This window comes from Rattus norvegicus, chromosome 8 (genome assembly GCF_036323735.1).
Source record: "Rattus norvegicus strain BN/NHsdMcwi chromosome 8, GRCr8, whole genome shotgun sequence".
Classification (NCBI taxonomy): domain Eukaryota; kingdom Metazoa; phylum Chordata; class Mammalia; order Rodentia; family Muridae; genus Rattus; species Rattus norvegicus.
Window position 1 is genome coordinate 109,264,522 of NC_086026.1, and position 5,996 is coordinate 109,270,517.

General features: G+C 44.3%; 1 long non-coding RNA gene across 1 annotated transcript; it reads left to right on the forward strand.

Moving 5' to 3' along the window:
* The first annotated feature begins 646 nt into the window (after window positions 1–646).
* LOC134480091 (uncharacterized) lies at window positions 647–4,677 on the forward strand. Its single transcript, XR_010054259.1, has 2 exons — window positions 647–763; window positions 4,106–4,677. It is a non-coding gene; the product is annotated as an uncharacterized LOC134480091 (long non-coding RNA).
* The last annotated feature ends 1,319 nt before the right edge of the window (window positions 4,678–5,996 follow it).

The following is a 5,996-nucleotide window of genomic DNA, read 5'->3' on the forward strand; positions in this document are numbered from 1 at the left end:
GTTTGCAGAGGGGAGAAAAGCCATCTCAGGCAGTCTCTCTTCCTCAGCCCACCCGGCAACATCACCTCTCCCCAGTGGAGAATCCCCTCCATAAATGGGGAGAAAAATGACTTTATTTTTAAGCCAAGATTAAACTGGGTCCACAGTATGCGAGGATGATGGGCCTTCACAGGAAGAGAAATGAATGTATGTCATGACAGCACATCCGTCCAAAGGTAGCAGGAAGGGGTGGTCCAGGTGCTGTTGGAGGAAAGAGGAGCCCCAGGCATAGTGTTCCCTACAATGCAAGCTTTAAGTAATTGAGTGAATTAATGAATGAGTGAGTGACTGAGTAATACAGTTCCATCCAGGCCCATTCCCAACCATTCTTTGTTCTTTCATTTCTGTTTAGAAATCAAATGCATTGCTGGGCTAAGTTTCCGCAAAGTACCTTAGGGATTACAAAGGAGCGGCCGGCCCTCACTCATGATTTGGGCAGCACACAGGTCATCCATTCCTTCTTAGTAACTCAGTTCCTGGTGGGACCCCAAGTCCGGAAGGATAAAGATCCAAGTGCCAGCAAAAGGAACGGAGTCAGGACTGAGAACCTGTCTCGAGCAGCTCCACCGGGATCCGGTCTGTAGCCCGGAAGTGATTGCATCCGGCTGAGGGTCCTGGTAGGAACCCTGCCTTCCTTCGTGTGAGGCTGGCTCTTCTGCACTGCCCTGCAGCTCTCATGCATAAGAAGAAATCTAATTACTGCCAGCTTCCCGAGGATGAACAGGTTAGTACTCGAGGACGTGGTGCTTCAGGTTCAAAGTAGGCAGACCTTCTCCTGGGAGAGACCAAACAAGCAATGAAAACATCCACCTCACTTTCTCCCGCAGTTGTCCTAGGCTCTTCCACTCAAAGGCGTGTCACTGGCCTTTATGGCGTTTAACAACATGGTTGTTCTTTAGCAAGCAGTTTAATTTATTTTCTTTAAGTTGGCGTACAAAGGAATGGCTTCATCGTGTTATTTACATTTTATGTTGTCCCTTTCATTTTGCCCATATCCATCCCCTCCCCCACTGCCTCCTCTGACCCTTCCCACCCTGTCTTGCTACTGCCTGCTTCCTCCCACACAGTCCCTGCTGTGCTTTCATTTCGCGTGTGTCCCGTTACTTTCTTCTCCCCGCCTCCTCCCTTAATGTTACTCCCCCACCCCACCTCTCACCCACAAACACACTCCTCTACGTCTAGAGTCTACCTGTGACTTCATTTAACGTAACGAGCTTCAGTTCCGCCGTCACCCCTGCAAATGTTAGAATTTCGTTTTTCTTCATGACTGAGTAAACGCCATCGTGGGTATGTGCCACATGTTCTGTATCTGTTCCTCTGCCGATGGTCACCTAGACTGGTTCTGTTTCTTAGTTAAGGAGGGCTGGAAATAACATAGCTGAGTCTCAGGTATTTCTACCTTTAGGCTTTGGGAAAACCTCCATACTGACTTTCAAAGAGAGTGAATCAACTTCCCTTCCCACCAGCCATGCATAAGGCTTCCTGTTTCCTCACATTCTCACCAACACTCATTGTCATCTAATTCACTTTTAAAATTGTATATGCATGGTTGTTTGCCTGCATGTATCTCTGTGAACCATGTATGTACCTTGTGCCTTGCAGAGGCCAGAAGAGGACGTTGGATCCTCTGGAACTAGAATGACAGATGGTTGTGGACCACCATGTTGGTGCTGGGAGTCGAAACTGGGTCCCTCTGGAAGAATGTCCAGTGCTTAACCACTGGGTCTATCATCTGATTTCTTGAGGATAGGTATTCTGACCATGATAAGATGGGATCTGAAACCAGTTTGGCTTTTCATTCCATGATAGCTAAGAATGTTGGATTTTTTCCCCCCAAATATTTATTGGCCGTTTATATATTGCTACATTGGCAGAAATTGGCCTATTTCTTGGTTGTATAATTAGTTTGGGGTGTTTATGTTTTGGAGCTCGTTATGTATTCTCGTTATTAATTCCGTATCTAATGCGTGCTTGGCAGTTTTTTCCCACTCTGTCATCCTCTTGCTCTTTCTTCTAGCGGCTGCCTTTTCTTGCAGAAGCTTCGATTCCCTGTAACTCTCCCTGTCAGCTCCTAAGATTGTTCCCTACCTTGGGTTTTCCCGATAGAAAGTCTTTGCCTATTTTTATATCTTAAAGTGTTTTATCTGGTTTCCTACGTGAGTTTCAAAGTTTCAGGCCTTACTTTGAGGTCTTTGATCCATTGCGAATTGTTTTTTGCGGCGAGAGAAGGGCAGGGATTGGATTTTACTCTTCTACAGGCAGCTATCCAGTTTCTCCAGCAGCATTTGTTGAAGGGACTGTCTTTTCTCCCTGGTGTGTGCTTCTGTCAACTTGGTTGAAAATGGAGAGGCTATAGCCGTGTGAGCCTGTTTCTGGGGCCTCTATTTCATTCCACTGATTTACACGGTTTTCAAACAGGTGGTTATCTACACCTTAGAAATGATTATACAACAAGTTAAAACACAAGGATTAAAAAAATAGACCTTAGGAAAAAAGTCTGATGGAAACTGGAAATATAATGGTAATCTCAACCAAAAATGAGATAGTGGGATGGCTCAGTGGGTAAAGATGCTTGCCACACAGGCATGGCGAGCTGAGTTTGATCTCTGGATCTCATGAATGGGTGTAGGAGAAAACAGACTTGACAAAGTTTTTCTGTACACTCGGCATGCATACCATGGTACATGCTTCCACACACATGTGTCATGCATGCACAATAATTACAGGCATAGTTGTTTAAGAGTAGCTCATGTTCCATTTGTGTCTCTAAGAAAGAGACAGGAGGAAAAAGCAGAAGGGAGGTTATAGAAAGTGATACCACCTGTTGGCAGGATCCGTCAAGACAAAACAGCATGTCAAACCTCCCAGAAGTCTGGCAATAAGAATGTCTAAAGTCAGAATGTTCTAGATGTTTCTGTGAGGTCTTGAAATGGTCTATTTCTCGATTTGGGTGCTTGTGACATAAATATATTTACATAAGTATTAGCCTATTTATATAATATTTGCATACTTAATAGCTATCTCTACATTAAATCATAGTTTCTAAAAACCTTAGACAATAAGTAATTTGATTTTAGAAAAATTCAATTACTTGGGACATCTCATTTCCCAGGTTGCCACGTAAGGAAGAATCATCTTGCTTCTCACACATGTTAATTATAAAGTAGCTGCCATTGACAGAACGTTTACCGAGCCCCATACCCTGTGCTAATTGCTACATAATTAACTCATTTAATCTTCACAAATGTCATGTTCTTAGTAAAACTGGGGTTCACAGAAGTCAAGCGTGCGCTCCATAGCAACGGCAAAGCAAACCCGTGAGTGTGTCCTGCTTGTGCCCCACATCGCTGCATTCCCAGTGTGTGAGCCGGGGTGTGCAATATGACAAGGACTTGATAAACATGAGCCAAGCCACAGCTCTCACCCAACATCACACAATGCTCAGGTGTGGCCTTCCTTCTGACTCTAAAGCCAAAACTTAACCATTTCATGCCCTTCATCCACAAAAGACACTGAATTGTGCATGTCAGCTTGGAGTCCTTGAAAGCCAACTGCAGGACCATCAAACTGGAGCACACAAGACTTTAAAGCCAAGCTGCTACTTAAAGGATTGAAATAGAATAAATATCCATGAGCCAACCACAGCTAAGAAATACCACCATCAGTTTCTTAGGAACCCTGTATCTCCCTCCACAGATATAACCATACCTAAATTCTGTTTGTCTTTTGCCTTTCTGAATTGCTTTAAGACAGATCTGGTTTTTAAAATCATCTTTGAGTGCATGTGACAGGTGGCTTTTTCTCCACTCTCATGACTCTGGTTTAAACCTCACTGCGTCATCCAGTCCATTCTCATTGTTGGGCTTTATCGGCCCACTTGAATGTTATGATGTGAAATTTTTAATAATTGCCCTTCAGAGTGTCATCACCTCTTTCTGGACCCACTAGGTTCACCCAGTGGGATGTTTGTAAATATTTAAGGAGTCACTGTATGGTGGCAGAGGAGGAGTGGTTTGTATGCTTGATGATTTCCTTGGTAAAATGTCCTATTGCGTGTGTTTTGAAGGTACTACCAAGGACATCACTGGCTTGTGCAAGCTGATGCAAACTAGTTCCAGTCCAGTGCAGAAGTATCCAAGTCCAGTCCTGGAGAAGCTCCGTTCAACCTTTCCTCCCTGGCCTGTGCATGCTGTATCAGAGCAGAAAGCAGAAAGCAGAAAGCAAGGAACGGAAAATGAAGTAGAAATTTTTGGTTTCTTTGGAGACTCAGTTGTGTCATGTGATGTTTTTCCAGAAACTGTCTTATGAGTGGGAAGATGCTTTGCTGAGAACAGACACGTGGTTTTTTTTTTCTGGAAACTGCCTGGATAAAGGGCATGTGCTGTTTTGCTAGAGTGGATGCTTGACAGAACATATGATATTTGGAAAGGATATAAGTACAACCCCACAGACAGTAGATGACGACAGTGTGTGGCATTGGTTCACCTTGCCTTCTTTGCTGATTATCATTTGTCTTGGCTTCATGAAGAGAAACACACCAAAGAACTTCTCATGATATTTTAGAAGCCACTTCTGCTGATTCAGACAAATTGGCAGAGCCTTGATGTTTCTTCTGGATTAAACTGCCATTGCTGATTCATTAAGTGTTTGTGTGAATGGATTGAGCTACTCTTGCTGGTTCACGTAAACTGAACTGCTGATGTCCTGATAAGGAAGACTGGAATCTTCCAAAGAACTACTTCTAAACAGGTCCACATCCCCCTTTGCCCTGTTAACCTTTCCTTTCCACTACATCCGATGGGTGATGGGCTAGAAGGGAGGTTAAAACGTTTAAGAATCCTTATTAAAATCAGTGTTCAAAAAAACCTAAGTCTACAAGAAGAACCCACTAAGGTTAGCATCTCTATGAAAGGGATACACCTGGATTGACTTCCTATTCAAATTGCAACAGTTACAGCTTCCTGCAATGGCTTAAGCCACACAAATGTATTCTCTTTCTGCTGCAGAGGCCAAAAATTTGAAATGTGTCTTACATAACTAAAATCAAGGAGTCGGGAAAACCAGGCTCCCTTAGAGACTTTAAAAAACGAGCAGTTTGCTAGCCTTTACTGTGCCTTATAGCCCCTCCCTGAATCTTTAAACCCAGGGCTGTGTATCTTCTCTCTCTCACCCTGTTGCTTTTAGCGTCTTTCCCATTGCCACCAACTCTTTTTTTTTTTTAACTTGAGTATTTCTTATTTATATTTCGAGTGTTATTCCCTTTCCCGGTTTCCGGGCAAACATCCCCCTAATCCCTCCCCCTCCCCTTCGTTATGGGTGCTCCCCTCCCCACCCTCCCCCCATTGCCGCCCTCCCCCCAACAATCACGTTCACTGGGGGTTCAGTCTTAGCAGGACCCAGGGCTTCCCCTTCCACTGGTGCTCTTACTAGGATATTCATTGCTACCTATGAGGTCAGAGTCCAGGGTCAGTCCATGTATAGTCTTTAGGTAGTGGCTTAGTCCCTGGAAGCTCTGGTTGCTTGGCATTGTTGTTCATAAGGGGTCTCAAGCCCCTTCAAGCTCTTCCAGTTCTTTCTCTGATTCCTTCAACGGGGGTCCTATTCTCAGTTCAGTGGTTTGCTGCTGTCATTCGGCTCTGTGTTTGCTGTATTCTGGCTGTGTCTCTCAGGGCTCCTGTCAGCCTGCCCTTCTTTGCTTCATCCATCTTGTCTAATTGGATGGCTGTATATGTATGGGCCACATGCCACCAACTCTTCTTGATCAAGTCCCATGGTGACAGAGCTTTCTGGTATAAATCCCCCATCTCTGAAATCCTGAATTTAACCACATCTTCAAGGTTCATTTTGCCACAGGTTCCAGAGTATGAACTGGGCATCACAGAGAGGATCCCATTAGGATGAAGAAAGTTAGTGGATCTGGGTGATCAACGGAACATATTGGGTATAATGCTCCCCAC